The sequence below is a fragment of the Schistocerca piceifrons genome, chromosome 2, assembly GCF_021461385.2.
Source record: "Schistocerca piceifrons isolate TAMUIC-IGC-003096 chromosome 2, iqSchPice1.1, whole genome shotgun sequence".
Lineage (NCBI taxonomy): Eukaryota > Metazoa > Arthropoda > Insecta > Orthoptera > Acrididae > Schistocerca > Schistocerca piceifrons.
The window spans coordinates 402199603-402216813 of record NC_060139.1 but is presented as its reverse complement, the minus strand read 5'-3'; the positions used below and the strand labels follow the sequence as shown (position 1 = coordinate 402216813).

Genomic DNA, 17211 nt, shown 5'->3' with positions numbered 1-17211 from the left:
TTATTGTCCACGTTTCACTTCCATGCAAATACTTTCAGAAACGACTTACTAACACGTAAATCTATACTCGATGTTAACAAATTTCTCTTCTTCAGAAATGCTTTCCTTGCCACTGCCAGTCTACATTTTATATCCTCTCTACTTCAACCATCATCAGTTATTTTGCTCCCCAAATAGCAAAACTCCTTTACTACTTTAAGTGACTCATTTCCTAATATAATTCCCTCAGCATCATCCAATTTAATTTGACTACATTCCATTATCCTTGTTTTTCTTTTGTTGATGTTCATCTTATATCCTCCTATCAAGACACTGTCCATTCCGTTCAGCTGCTCTTCCAGGTCCTTTGCTGCCTCTGACAGAATTACAATGTCATTGGTGAACCTCAAAGTTTTTATTTCTTCTTCGTGGATTTTAATACTTACTCCGAATTTTTCTTTTGTTTCCTTTACTGCTTGCTCAATATACAGATTGAATAACATCGGAGATAGGCTACAACCCTGTCTCACTCTCTTCCCAACCACTGCTTCCCTTTCATGCCCCTCAACTCTTATAACTGCCACCTGCTTTCTGTACAAACTGTAACTTTTATGTAACCAAATAATTTCACACACACACACACACACACACACACACACACACACACACACTTGTCTCTCTCTCTCTCTCTCTCACCCCCCCCCCCCCCCCCCCGCCCCTCCCCAAGAAACTGCATTTTCTAGTGCTATAAGATAAATCTATTGTTTTCTTTACTTTTACAACATCCCTCTGTTCCATGTTATATATCAACAATTTCTTAATAAAAGCTGAATTAAACACTGAGAATTTCAATTTTGCCATAAATACTGTCAATTTTTAAAAATAGACGGGAGGATAACTGTGTAGAAAAAAACAATGTTCTATAGCTTTCATCGCACTTTACATACACTCACTCATTTTCTAGATGGTTCACCATTTGTGGTTTTTAGGGCATATAGTGAGACAGACATACATAAAGAAAGCAACCGTTATGAGGTAATGCCCGATAGGTACGCAACACACCTAACACACAGGTAATGATCTTAACTGACCAAACCTACTAGGAAAACTACTGTAGTCTACAATTACTTATGGTAGCCTATGGTAGTTTCACAACTCTAGCAGACACCTAACACATAGCATGTTTGGCAATTTTTCGGAAGAGCCATACAAACATCTCAAATAGGGTCACTAAAATACAATTAATTGCACGAAGTGTATCCGTTCACATCATCCTGGCACGTCTGCAGTATTTACTAACTCAATGTGATTTCGGAAATAATAAAGCTCACTCGTTCATGAAGCCAAATACAGCTGCTATAGAGTCTGTATTTTCATTCTCTATATGTGGCTCTTAATATGACCATGACATGTTTCTTCGAGTCACTATATTACCCTTTATCAGTGCCGAATACAAAAATGATCTTTCCCCAGAACATACTTATACATCTGCCTCACAAATAAAGTGAAGCACCTAGAAGGTATGCTGAGATGTCAATGCACCTTCATACATGTACACGCCATCAGCAGTTACATAATAGATTAGAGTTGCAGTTTCATGTTTTTATCCTCTGCTGTGAACATTCATGACAGGATAAACCTCAGTGATGTCTCGTTTGGTCGCCATCATCCTCAGCAACGTTTGCATGCCTGTGTTAGAGGCTACTTGCATCCAGTCTGAACAAAGCAATATCCATCTTACCTCAGTGATTTCCAGAGTGTTCCCTAGCCTTTTTAAGAGTAAATTAATGTGAACAGCAGAGCTGCTGTCAAAATATAGTTATAGATGAAACAGCTAATAGCAAAACAAAATAGTGCAAATATGCATCCAGCCAAGGTCACTGAAGGAAATGAATTTAGCGTCTTCCATCTGAACACCAGAAGCCTCATTAAAATAAAGGATTGGCTTCTCATATCCATACAAGAAAATGAAAAGATACATCGAATTTCAGTAGATTTGTTGTGCATGTCAGAACATCACATGGCAATCAATGAAACTGCAGATTCATCTTGATAGATACAAGCTAGTGTAGTACTAGCGTGGAACTAATAAGAAGAAAGGAAGATTGGCTATTTATGCAAATGGAGTTAGGCAGGAGGAAATTTAAACACAACAACCTGCTGTGATTTGGTTGAACATGATGGTCAAATGTCAATAATAAAATATACTCACCAGTACAGAATAATAGACAATGATTCTATGACAGTCTTCAGTGAAATATAAAGGGAAGAAGGATGAGAACAGACTTATAATACAGGCAGTGTAACCCTTTCTTAAACATTTCCCTACAGCACCTGGAGCCTTGCTTTTCCTTAAAATAAATATAGCTCCTGGGATTAAAGTGCCTTGCTCGAGAGAGAGAGAGAGAGAGAGAGAGAGAGAGAGAGAGAGAGAGAGAGAACACTATGTCATTCTGACAACAAGGTGTAGTCAAGAATTAAAACTTCATGTCTAGCAATAATGTATAGTCTGTAATGAAAAATCCAAAACTTATTTACTATGCTCAGAAAAATAGAACATTTCAGAAACATGACAAATGCTATTTGGAACACTGTTAAACAAGAAACAAACAAAAAAAGTACCCAAAACGAAATTGAACCCCCATAAAACAGCTCTGACAGAAATGGTGACACTTTCAAATCATTGGCCACCATATTCAATGATCACATCCTCACAGTGGCAGCCAAGGATTTTATTCAGTTGAAGCAAGCAGTAAGAATACTGTGTACAATAGGTAACTACTAAAAGATCTACGAATTCTTACACTTACTTCTCAATTTGTTTACTTTTCAGTGGTTTTTGTTGTTGATAATAAAAATCAGAGACAAAAATAACTTTTGCACAGGTTTTGCCTCCTCATTCAGGGTCATAACAGATTTACATACTCTAGCAGACACTCAAGGACTCTACGTTTCACATATAGTGCACATCTAAATAAGTTGCCTGGAAGTGTCTCATTGTCTGGCTCACAGTTTCAACCAGAAACCTAAATCTCTTCTGTCATTTTAAACACTACAGGTGTCTGCCAACTAACATTTCAAGACACGTACATGGTTGTTAACAGATTTAAACCTTGTACAACATTCATACTACAGATACTACAATATTTGAATGGTATATATACTTGTTGAGTGAAAATAATGAACCAACAGTTTTTGTAGTGGTTTGCTTACACAGAGTTTTGTTTATAGTCATGTCCTCTCACCCCTATCCTTCACTCTCTCTTTCACCTTCTATTCAAGAAACTCATACTCATCATGATTCATACCATACCCACAATACCAGGAGGAAGATGGACCTCCATTATGAATCAAAAAACCTTACTATTGTACAAGAACGAGTCCATTATGTGAGCTGCAAGGTGTTCAATGCTCTCCCACCATCACTGAAATTACTTATCCACAAGCTTCCCAAAATTAAACAACAGCTCAAACAGTATTTATTACATAATTCCTTCTATTCGTTAGAAGAATATTTCAGTAGAGTTAACTGTAATTGATTTTTTCATTACTAAGTTGATGTGCTATTGTGCATTACGATACACACAGTCATTGTTAACATTACTGTGTCTTTCATTTAGCTATTAAGATCTACCATATTTTTAATGTAAATTTTTCTATACCTATTAATGTGTATTTTGTCCTATACCAGATATCCTCTTGCAAGAGGTACTTTTATGTATTCCTTTTGTATTATTTGCAATAATTCTGACACGTCCTACATCCATGCGAATGCCTCGCAGTATTGGATTTATGGGATGTAAATAAATAAATAAATTAAGGTAGCTTTTACACAGGTAGTGTATTAGAGCAATATTGCCTTTGGCGATTGCTAGAAGGCAAGTTAACTGATGAATACAAGTTTAAATTACAACACCTGAGAGAATGTCATGTCCGAGTATCTTGACTGAAAGGAACTGTATTAGATTATAAATGCAGCTGACTGTATCACGCTAAATGTGAATAATTCCATGTAGTTACCAAATGAAAATCTTAACTTACTCTTGACAATAGTATGAAAAAGAAAGATTGCTACTCACCATTCAGAGATGTCAAGTTGTAGACAGGCACAACAAAAAGATTGCCATATAAGTTGAGCTTTTGGTCAAAAGGCCCTCTTCTAAAGTAGAAACCAGACACACATTCACACAAGCACAACTTACATACACACGTCCACTGTCTGGCCAGGGAGGCCGGACTGCGAGCAACTGTGCCTAATAGGAGAAGCAATCCATGGGTGGTAGGGGCAAGGAGGATGATGGGGCAAGGAGGATGATGGGGCAAGGAGGAGGATGGGGCAAGGAGGAGGATGGGGCAAGGAGGAGGATGGGGCAAGGAGGAGGATGGGGCAAGGAGGAGGATGGGGCAAGGAGGACGATGGGGCAAGGAAGAGGATGGGGCAAGGAAGAGGATGGGGCAAGGAAGAGGATGGGGCAAGGAAGAAGATACAGCAAGGAAGAAGATACAGCAAGGAGGATGATAGGGCAAGGTGGAGGATGGGGTAAGGAAGAGGAGGGGCACTAGGGTGGGTGTGAGGTGTGGAACAGTGTAGGATGGGATAAGGAAGAGGAAGGATAATACAGTGGGGGTGGGGAAGCATGTAGTGCTGTTTGTAGGAGCATCAAGGGATGTGATGGAGACAGGGTTTGGTTACTGGGTGCAGTTGATATGTTTGAGCAGGGCAGGGGCAGGGGGGAGAGGGAGTGTGGGAAGGAGGGGTAGGGGAGGGGGGGGGAGAGAGGGAGAGGGGGAGAGGGGGAGAGGGGGAGAGAGAGAGAGAGAGAGAGAGAGAGAGAGAGAGAGAGAGAGAGAGAGAGAGAGAGAGAGATATGCAGAGAGGGGGGCGGGGGGAGATTAATGGATGCATAGGTGGAATAGAAGGCTGGATAGTACTACAGTGCGAGTGGGGATGGGGATAGGTGGGTGAAGGACAGGGACTAGCAAAGGCTGAGGCCAGAGGGGTTACGAGGACGTAGGAGATATTGCAGGGAGAGTTCTCACCTGCATAATTCAGAAAAGCTGGTGTTGGTAGGCCGTACTTCACTTCAATGTCTGCTTCATAGTTTATGCTATCTGAATCCTTCCTACAACAGCTGCTTTTCTCAGTTATGTGAGTGTGAACTCTTCCTGCAATACCCCCTACGTTCCTTCCTTTAAACCTGTGGTCTCAACCTTTGTTGGTTCCTGTCCTTCACACAACTACCTCCATCCCTGTTCCCACTCTAGCACTACACAGCTTTCTATTCCACCAATGTACCCATTAGTCTTTTTTCCCCACCTCTACTTCTCTCTTTTCCATTCCTCCCACCCCCCCTTTTTCGAACATCAAACTGCACCTAGCTGCCCAACATTGTCCTACCACATACCTACATGCTCCCACAAGCAGCACTTTACTTTCCCCCACCCCTACTCTACTATCGCTCACCCTCCCTATCCCAGCCTCCTCTTTACCTCCACGGCCCAGATCTCTTCTCTCGTCAGGCGCACTTGTTTGCCGTCTGGCCTCAGTGGCCAGGACAGTCATCATGTGTGTGTACAAGTTGTGCTTGTGTGAATTTGTGTGCCTAGTCTAATTTACAAAAAGGCCTTTTGATCAAAAGCTCAGCACGTACAGTAGCCTCTCTGTTGTGTCTGTCTGCAACTCAACATCTCCTCTATACGATGAGCACCAATCTTTCCCTTTCATAACATTGACATTATTCCATCCTGGATTTTCCATTGTTTGATTTAATTTACTTTTGCATAGGAATGTTCTCCTCAGTGATTTCATGTCAATTACCAAAATCCAAACTGTGTAGGAATTCAAATATCATCACTTCAAACAAAACATATGATTCATTATACCTTCATACTCTTATAAAAATTGCATCTGGTCATATTTTCCATGTTTCTTTTTCTTTTTTGGTGTCAAAATCTTTATTGTTGTGACATAAAAAAAAGAAACACCCCAATAGGAAAACCTTGTTCAAAGTACACACAGATGGATAGAGCAAGACAAAATCAAGTCATAAAGCAGAATTTTTCCTTCTTTTCTGAAGGGATTTAGCATTTATGTATTTGTATAGCACACTACAAATTCCACTTGCTCCTTCCTTCTCTTTCCTTTCATGGTACACAAAGCAACAGACGTAAGTAAATAGGTGATGTCTTGAAAGTGAAATTTTGGCAAAAGAAGATTCTGCATGAAGTCAAATATGAAACCATAAATGTCATTATGTACTAAGCACAATTCAGTTGACTGCTTTAGTTTTCCACAAAACTTCTTTGCTCGTCTTTTGTGAAACAACCATGTGGCATTATTGGCTGGAAAACCACATTTGGGGTTGTTTGTCCACCCAGTGCACATCTCTGTATTTGATTCCACTTTGGCAACTTGCCAGTAGGTGATGCTGAAATGAAATAATGAGGAAAACACAAACTCAGTTCGCCAGCAAAGAAAATCTCTGACCCCCTCCTGGAATCTAAGCCGAGACACCGTGATGTAGATGCACTAACGTTAACCACTAGACCACGAGCTGTGGGCGTTCCTCCTTTTGTGAGCCAGCTACTTTACTCAAAAAGTCTGAGAATGAAAGTTCTTCACATTTGGTAAGGATTTCTTCACATTTCATTGAGTTCAACAATGCTGAGATTGAAGATTTCATTAAAATAATGGAGGTAAAATTCAAATTTCACCTTTGAGTTTAGGTACAAAGAAACACTGAATGATTTTTATGTACATCTAATCTGTCACAAAATAATTTAGCAGTAAAGGAGACCACTCACTGTAGAACTGTTGAGTCGTTGACAGGCATCCACAAAAAGGAAAATAAACTTGATAGCTTTCGGAATAAATTCTTTGTCAAACTACAGCCACTTGAGCAGTGCTATTCCTCTTGCTTGTGTGCCATAGCTCTCTCACCTGTCTGGAAAATCCCCCTGCCCAAATACAGTGGATAGTGTTTTATTCGTCTCATAACATACAATTTCTAATCATACGATTAGTGTACAGGAGACACGTCAAAAAAATGGATAACACAACTTTAGGCCTAATTGGTACAAATAATTGTAACATTAACATAAACTTTTATTTTTCTTCCCTCCCTTTTGTGAAGGACAGCTACATTTACACACAAGACTATATGTAAATTTATCCTGCTCAAATGTTCAGTTCATCCTTCATGAACTCCTCAACAGTGTAGTAGCAGCATTTGACAAGTATATCATATAGCTTTGTTTCCAGTGTCTCTAGGTTCATACTCAGAACATTCTTTCCTTTTAGCTTGTTATGAATTTTCATTGCCATATACTGAGGAGACTGCGCATATAGGTTTAAGCGATGAGTGGGAAGCATAAAATTGTCTCTGTTTCTCGTGTTATACGTGTGATTGAAACAGTTTTTCTCAAATAATTCTAAATTGCTGTGTAGAAAGATGATAATATTATAGATGTATAAGGAGGGAATTGTTAATAACTGTTGTTCTTCAAACAGTGGGCGACATGATGTCCTTGGATGAGCAGTACACATGTTCCTTATTATTCTTTTCTGTAACTTTAGTATGCGCAATATATTGCACATGACAATGCAGTAGCACTGAATATCACTTCATTTCATATTTCTCAACAACACACGTCACAAACAAAATAAACCTTCAGTATTTTTTAATTAGTTTTGGTGCACTGATGACATAATTTTTATCTAGTACAAATTGTCAGCATATGGGCAGACGCAGATTTTCACACTCTGGTTGCCACATAATCATGATTTATTCAGTTTCATAATAAAAAATAGCGTTTTGCACACATACAGTAGATTGATCAAAATATTTTGTCATGTTTGCAGCCACATTATGGAGATGTGGAAACTCTTCTCGAGGAAAACCACACAGATCAACCACATAGATCTCCTGGACAGTTCTAACGTAAAAGAATTTTTCTTTTGCGCGGGAATTACAATGCAGATCAATCAGTTCCATCTGCACATGCACAGGAGCACTTCCACCTGAAACGCCAAACACTCTCGACAACGGCTCCAGTGAAGGTGTAAAACTGGCAGTGCCCTCAAAATGTTTACAATACTGTCCTTGTAATCAATGGCCACAAGGAATTCTGCAAACCTTCCATTTTCATTAACACCTGTGTGAGCTTAGGGATATGCACGGTGTTTTGTTTTCTTTCTTTGTCAAAATTTGTCCCATCGACAATGCGATTTTCTTTTGAAGTGGATCCCCACCAAATGAGAAATAAGTTGCTGCTCACCTCGCAGTGTCTTACTATGGGCAGTGTGCAGTCATGTCCACTTAAAATGCAAGATCTGCAATACATTCCGAACGTTCTAATTTTTGTTCCTGCCCTCCTTTTTCCTTCATAGATTCAATAAAGGTCTGTTTTAAATCAAAAACTCATTCCATGAATGCCCCTTGAATTAACCAATGTACTTCGCAGTAGAGTCTCCATACTCTTACATTCAGTCCCATCGAAAACTGTTACAACTGACAGTAGAATAATGCATGCAATTTTAAACAACTTACTTCTCTTTCCATCACTTTCATCACATTGTCCATGCCTGCAAATTTAGCACAAAGTACTTCTTGATGTACAGAACAATGAAACGCCATCTATTGTACATTTTAATTTTTTTCTGTTTCATTGTCAACTAAATCCTTAAATTCTTTGTGTGTGGTGTTTTAATGTCGTTCCATAGCAAATATGATATCCATCAGCTATGCAAATGTGATAGCTAGAATTATTATCCTTCTTTTCTGTGATTTCCATTCATTTTTAAATGCTTGTGACAACAGATCACTAGACTACCTCTTTTTGTACTAACAGCGACTGGAAGTGCAAACTACGTTTATATCACAAACAAACAGTGAATTGTAAACAGGGTCAATAAAATGATTCTGCCAAACTGAAGAAAGTTGTGCTAATCAGAAAGGTAAATGAAATGTCATATTGTACTAAGTACTTCCAAGGAGGACTAAGCAAAGACGAGACAGGTACGCCCAGGCCTGCACATCGTGCTCGCTTGTTGTTTGGCACCCCATGTCTGGCACTGATGTAGGGTTCCAGGTGTGTGTGTGTGTGTGTGTGTGTGTGTGTGTGTGTGTGTGTGTGTGTGTGGGAGGGGGGATGCATGATGAATTGTTTCATGTTTTACGTCCTTTACATTTCAAAATTCAGTGTCTAGCCATAGAGGGTCAATTCAGCCAAGACAAACATCTAGGAGTGCCTATTTTAGCCTCAAAACAAATCCAATGCCTCGTTCTACAAAGAAACTGACACGTATAGTTCCACTACCATAATCAATACAAGACCTAAACAAAACCATTATCTGCTAGTTATGTTTTTAAAATGATGATTACATCTAATTTGGTTTACGGCAATAGTTTTCATACAGGGGATGGACAAAAACATGGAAACACCAAAAACACAACACATTACCATGCCAAATGTGGTACAGGAAATCCATTGGCACTCAAAGCAGCATACATCTATGAATGAATATATACAGATCCTGTATACTTTTAAAGGGAATCTTGTACCATTCTCCCTGCAAAATAATGTCAAGTTCAGGTAACAATGATGGACGTACATGGTGACCACATGCCCTTCTCTCCAAAGTAGACCACAAAAGCTCAATAACATTAAGACTGTGGTGGTTAGGGGAAATGTAACAATTCATCCTCGTGCTCACATTATCATCCTGGGCAATGCTAGCTGCATGAACGGGGCGACCTGTCGTCTTGGAACACAGCATCACCATTGGGGAACAAACAATGTACCATGGGATGAACCTGATCAGCCAAAATGGTCACATAATCCTTGGTAGTAATCACAGGGCCCATGGAATACAATGATGTGGATGTCCAATCATCATCAAATCCCTTGGATGTATACTTTGCCCAAAGTTGCAAGTAGTGTGAAACAAGACCCACACGACCAAATGACTTTCTTCCATTGCTACACAGTCCAAGTTTTATGGCCTCAGCATCATATTTTCCTGTTACAGGCATTGGTGTTTGGAATTCCAGCTCGCCCTGCTCGTCAAACTCCCACAGTGTTGTCTTGTTATTGACAGTGTTTTTGAGTGCAGCATTCATTCTGCACTGGCTTTTGAAGCTGTCCTCCTCTAATTTTTCGTCACAATCCTCTTCAATGACCATCTGTCATGATCACTCAACACACACTTATGTCTGTGTAGTGACTTTGGGGATGATATTTTCCCACTTTCCCGATACAGTGCCTCTTGAAACATTAAACACTTTGGCTTCTTGGATATGAAAGTAACAACCATAAGAGCACCTACACTTTGCCCGTATTCAAATTCGCTATCTCCAATACAATGCACTCACTATCACACACGACACTATTATGACCACAACTGGCACCTGCAACGTATTGAAGACACTGTACAGGTGCCATTCATCGTCAAACACAACAGCACAACATGCACACTTGGCTCGCATTTGGATTTATATTCAAGTAAGCATATCTCGTGGTGTTTCCATATTTTCATCCAATTCTTTTTATAATATTGAACAGCAGCTCACAGGTGGAATTAATCTGTTGTTTCAGGATGAGAGAGAGAGAGAAAGATGTTCATGTGATGAGAACAGGATACAACTTTTACTTGTTGAAAATAATGTTTCTAAAAACTGACATATAGTGACACTGACTTGCACATCTGTATGATCATGTGGCATTAATGGCCAGGAGGCTCCATCGGGATAAGTTTGGCCACGGGTTGCACGTCTTATTTCAGGTGATGCCACATTTGGTGACATGCACATCGGTGATGATGAATAATGATGAGGACAACACAACATCCAGTCCCCGAATGGAGAAAGTCTCCAACCCAGCCACGAATCGAACCCAGGCCCACTGCGTGGTATGCAAGCACTTTACCACTCAGCTAAGCAGGCAGACTGTCACCACAAAAGTGATTAAAAGACCATAGTTTCCCAAACACATAAAGACAACAAGAGATTCTGCAGTACTGCTGCATATGCATTACACTGGTTTCCAGATTCATAGTTCAATGTCTAGGCTTCACACCAACTCAAACACTTTTAAAACCATTTTTAAAAAAAGCTTACAGAAAATAAATTTGTATGCACACAACTCAAAAGTTTTAAGAACAATAGGATCTTCGTCTATTATTGAACTTCCAAGAAAGGCATGAAAGTAGTATCACAAATGACCTACATTTGCAATATTCAATTCCATGTGACTATCAGAAGCTTGTTATAGTCTTCACTTAACACAATCATTGACAACTACTCAATTAAATGAAAACAAATTCACGTTTTATGTGGGCAGTACATCGTGGCAGTCGGCCACGACCGTAAACAAACAAGAACTTAGACTGCTCAAGTGGAGAGGAGTGGTGCAGTGGAATAAGCCTCGCCTCCCTCTGGAAGGACTGCCATCCTATGTCCACATTCTTTGCTTCCATGAAAGCAGCAGAACTGATATAATAGTCACTGGGCTCACTGATTCCTTTGGATGTGGTGCGAGTCACATTCCAATCCTTTTATGCACCAGGACTGGTCTTCACTCATTTAAAAAAACAATCCTAACACAAAGTAACTAAGAGTACACAAAGCATTTGGTAGCGTCTGCAGTGCAATTGTTTGCTGGGGTGGCAGTGGTAATTAAGGCACGACCTCTACTATTACCCTACGCAACTGCAATTAAAAACACTTCCCACCTAAAAGTGGCATGATTAGTGTCAGCATAATACTTTCAAGGTAAGATTGAGTTAGAATCATTGGCTTGATTAAGAGTATACAGTGATCTCTCCCCTTACATGGGATTTAATTGGTTCAATGAAGCCTCTCAAACATGAGAAACTCAGCAGATTAAAACTGTGTACTGGACCGAAATCTGAATTTGAGATCTTTGTCTTTTGTGGGCACATGCTTACCAAGTGAGTTACCCAAGCATGATTCAACACATCCTCACAGCTCTACTTCCACCAGTTACTCATCTCCTTCATTCCATACTTCTTAGGAGTTCTCCTGCAAAACCTGCAGGACCAACACTCCTGGAAGAAAGAATTAGCCACACTCTCGGGGGTGTTTCCAGAATGAATTTTCACTCTGCAGCAGAAAATGCATTGACCTGGCAGATTAAAACTATGTACTGGACTAGGACTCAGTCCCAGTGTCGAGTCTGGTCTTGCACACAGTTTTAATCTAATAGTAAGTTTCATATCAGTGCACAGTGTGCTGAAGAGTGAAAATCCATTCTGGAAACATTGTCTAGGCTGTGGCTAAGGCATGGCTCCACAATACCCTTTCTTCCAGGAGTACTAGTCCTTCAAGTTTCGTAAGGGAACTTCTGCGAAAGTGTGGAAGGTAGGAGATGAGGAACTGGCAGAAGTAGAGCTGTGAGGACAGGTTGTGAATTGTGCTTGGGTACCTCAGTTGGTGAAAACTTGCCCGTGAAAGGCAAAGATAACGAGTTCAAGTCTCGGTCCAGCACACAGTTTTAATCTGTCAGGAAGTTTCATATCAGTGCACACACTGCTGCAGAGTGAAAATTCATTCATGAAAGTCAGCAGTCACGTACTGGGACTTCCATAATGATGTTCATCCAATAAAAGAGAATAGAAATGACAGTATGGACAAAGTATGAGGTTTCAGCTCCTCTATGCTGCAAAAAACGTGGACATATCACTACATTCACAACTGTATGTGATAGGACAATAGCTACAGACTTGTATGATAGAATATGCCTTCCAATTTTGAAGCAGCCTAAAGCAGAATATGCTCTCCAATCTTGGAGCAGCCTAAAGCAAGAGTGTGATTTCTCATGTTATGAGTTTGCACACAGGTGGTATTCTAGAGAAATCCCAATTACAAATACCTGCCTAGATCTTGCTCTTCTAAAAATTGTTCCTTGGTCACTGTTTGGGGTATGTGCCCAACACCCTACTGAGCAGCCATTCTAAGTAGGTCTACAATAGGGCGATCACAATGTGTTTTGAGAGGATTCATTCATGAAGACACCTTGAGAATGAGTGCTCCAAAAGTTGTAAAAGTGGTTCAAAGAAGAAGGAATCTTACAGAAAAATCAAAAGGGGGCTTGCAATGTATTCTTTTCCACTATACAGGTAGATTTCAACTTGCCAGAAGTGGGGTGGGACACATTTGTTATTAAAACATGTGGTGTGGACAAATATTCATCAAATATTGCAGTAAATGTTTTAACTGAAAATTACATTCAGAAATGAGTACAGACCCAGCTTCCTTGGGTAACTTCTTCGCTCTCCTAATAATGAAAACACCTGAACTTTTTTAGTCAGCCAGTGTCAAGAAGGGAACCTATCAGTGCATAGCTGTTATATTTATTTATTGGTCTTGTGAATCTGTATAGCTTTAGTGACTAGCATTGTTACAAGAGATGTTAAAGTAGGTAAGAAAATATTTCTTCTACACAAATTTCAGATTACCTCCACTGAAATTAAACATTCATCGCTGTCACTGAAGTTATGGAACCTCAAAGGATAAAATTCGATTGTAATGTATAAAACACATACATCTTCAATAGCCATATTAGAAATTTGATACAAAAACAGAGAGGGATTTGAACAAAATCTCAACAAATGAATAAAACATAACAACAGTAATAAAACAAATTTTCAAGAAACTCTAAAACTAGAATTTTATCTTTCATGAGGAAAAAATCTAAGAAATTTTGGTCTTATATAAAGGCAGTAAATAGATCAGTTGCTATAAAGTTTACTCAAGATAAAACTGACAATGAGTTGAAGGAAGACCCAAATACTGAACTCCATCTTTCAAACTTGTATCAGTGAAGAGATCATAATACGGATCTTCTATACAGTCATCACAATAATGTTCAAATGACATACATGATAACATAATAAAAACGCAACTGAAAACATATAAAAGAAGAATGAGAACTATAACCAAAGGAAAACCTGTACCGGTCTATAGACTATGCAAAGGAAGATCAGTATATCACTGGTCAGTGGAACATTGATGCACTTCAAATAACTGGAAAAGATGCAGACATTTTTCGTTTTTCAACACAGGGCTTTGGACAGTATGCTATATTGTTGACATAAATTTGTTGTCAACACATGGAAAACATTTTATGCCTGTGTTCTACGACCTTTTTAGATACTGAAAATCTCTTTGTAGGTATCAACATTGATTCCATAAACAACAATTTTGTAAAACACAGGTCACTCTCTATCTGCATATCCAAGACAAAAAGAAGACATTGTATAGTGCCATCTTTGTTGATACTGTGTTTATTGACTTCCAAAAGGCATTCTTATATAGTACTGCACTGTCACACCGTGAAGAAAAAGCAAGCTTGCAGAATATTAGACCAACTTCATTACCAGTGTGAAAACTTCTTGGGACGTATAATTCAGCACATATTATGTAAAGGGGAGAATGGTTATGTGTAATAATAGCTCTGGGAGAACTTCAAAGTGATTTTGTAAGTCAATTACTATTCATATTACACATTAATGGAGTCTGGAAGATAATGGAGGATCCACAAATTAGTTTTCAGATGATGCTGTCGTATACAGAGAAGTCACAATTCCAGCAGACTGCATTAATATGGAGAAGAGCTACAGATGACTGGAAGTTGAGTCTCAATAGGAACACATGCAACATAATGTAGTTAAATAAATGGAATGATATTACTGTCTGATTGAACTATTGGTTATCAGTCACTGGAAATAATCACAACCATTAGAAATGTATAACTGTGTGTCCCATTTGATTTAATGTGGAATGACCATGTGAAACTTACTGTGAAAGATAAATGCTAGACAGATTATTTGAAAGAATCCTAAATGTAACTGACCCCATAGTTTACAAAACCCTTGTTTGACAGTCTTCGAGTTATTGCTCTTTAGCAGGTAGGATCAATGAAGCCAATAGAACAGAGTCAAGGACAGGCAACATGTTTTCTCATGGGTACATTTAGCAAGCACAATAGCGTATGGAGAGGCTCAGGAATTCCAGTAGCAGACACAGCAAATCATGTTGTATATTGTGGAGTAACTTAAGGATAATCTTTCAAGACAGTCTGTTAAAAGAAGTTATGCAATAAATTATTTTCTTCCACAAATATTCCACTAGATGACCATGATGGTAAAATAAGAATAACCTGAGCTCATATGGAGTCTTACCTACAGTTTTCTCGCACACACCATTCACATATAGCACAAAAATGTGTGGAAAACGTGGGACACATACACACTGTTGTGCATCATGATGCGGTTCGTGTAATACAGATATAGATGTATACGCAACATGAACATTTTGATATGTTTAGTATTTTATCCATCTTCAGCAACTGTATTTGTATATAATGAAATAATAAGTAACTGGTTGCTTGTTATTTCATTATATTTTGATATGTGAATGTAGGTTTCAGGAAAGCAAAAAATTTGCATTTTTTATTAACCGCAATGTCTATCTTCATATATAATTCTTCTAAAAACTAATTAAATACATAAGCTAAAAAATTTTACTGAGTGTTTGCAAAGCACTATAATGTAAAAAGTTCATTTACTTTCCTTTTTTTGTGAGAAAATCTATGAGTATGCTTATATTCAAGAGGACTTTAAAAAGTAAGTTACGCACATTGTGGGAGATCAAATAACTTTTACTAAATGCTGCACTACACACTGAAGTGACACTGATATGTGAAACTATTTTTCAAAAGTCACAAATTCTCTGTAAACAACAGATGTCCTCTGTGGTCAAAGTTGACTGCCTTCCTTACTGATCACTATCATCCATGTCTGTGAAGCCTCAGTCAAATTATTGGCAACATTTCATTACAACTGAATGTAACATTGCATTTGGTCCATACACTACCAGAATTTAATGATTTATCTGTGTGCAATATACATGTTTTGCCCACATGAACCGCACTGTGCCATGTTTCCAGCTACCACACCACTTCCCTCCCACACCGTGATGTGCTTGTTATCTATACCACAGCAAAAATTTGCCTGCAGGAAACCTGGAACATGTAGTCTCTTCTGACAATGTGCCACTCTTGTTGCGCAATGACTTTAGCATGGGACAACATGTGTACATTACTTCCAGAACTTCCTACGTAACTAATACCAAAGCACTATAGCAAACATAAATAAGGCTTAGAACTTTGAGTGTTTTCTGTAAATTACCTGAATCCCTCTCAACTTGTGTAATTCCTGCAGATAAATTTTTAAATCGAGAACAGAATACAAACTCCTTCATATGCATGGTGTGTCATCAGAGTCACTGCTGAAATTAATGTCTAGAATAATGAAGAAAATAAGGCTGTCCATAATAAAAATAACACCATCTATTACACATGGAATTCATTTATAGTAAGGGTTTACTAAATAAAAAACATTTTTATCATTCAAGTCCAGATTCACTGAACTATTACCTCTGCACCACAAATGAATCATACTTGTTCTGCAACCAAGTATCACATCTCATGTGTAGCCTAACCATCCATTAAATGAGGTTTCACATGACAACCAAAATCACAACAGGACTGCAGTTCCCTCTCACAAAGTGACTCCGCAACAACATAAGTTACCCATAACAATAGTGCAGTGGAAAAAAACAGGACAAACTATAAAGTTAAGTGTGCGCTGAAATATCATTTAGTTTGAAGTTTACCTGACACAAACATCAACATATGTAACAATATAATACCACCATTCCCTTTTCACAACTCACAGAGGTTGACAAGGTTATACTATGGAATACAAGATAACATCAGAAAATTTGGACTTCCAGCCTCTCCTCTCTCCTTTCCTGGAGATATGCATAGTTACGTAGGATGATTGCTTACATTAATCTGTTTTTGAAAATCAGTGGAATACTGCTCAAAAAACTCAAATTTTAATGTTATTGTAACCAAATGGATTGTGTTTAAATTTATATGACATAATTGAAAAAATGTATTCTGCCTCTGAGGCATCCAGACTTCTCGGATTTAGCAAGTTACCTCCAGCAGTATGGATTCCGCAATAAAAATTGGATTCTTCAATGGCAGCAGCCCAGGAGGAGGAGCGAGAATAAGCCTGAAGCAGCGTTTACACTTGTGCACCTTGAACTTGAGTCATGTGCCTGTGCTAGCCCCACAAGCCCGTAGAGCCATGTGCGTAAATGCTTGCCTCTTTCTCACTATGTGTGCACGAGTGACTGCATT

The 17211-nt window shown here is 38.7% G+C and overlaps 1 protein-coding gene across 7 annotated transcripts in view; it reads right to left on the bottom strand.

Moving 5' to 3' along the window:
* Positions 1-17211, bottom strand: part of LOC124777828 (transmembrane protein 94) — a 495418-nt gene that overhangs the window by 441365 nt on the left and 36842 nt on the right. The window contains exon 2 of one of the 7 annotated variants that reach the window (XM_047253353.1): positions 6784-6936. The exons of the other annotated variants lie outside the window; for them this stretch is intronic. The gene's annotated coding sequence lies outside the window, so the exon portion shown is untranslated. The remainder of the gene's footprint in view (positions 1-6783; positions 6937-17211) is intronic. 7 annotated transcript variants of the gene reach the window in all.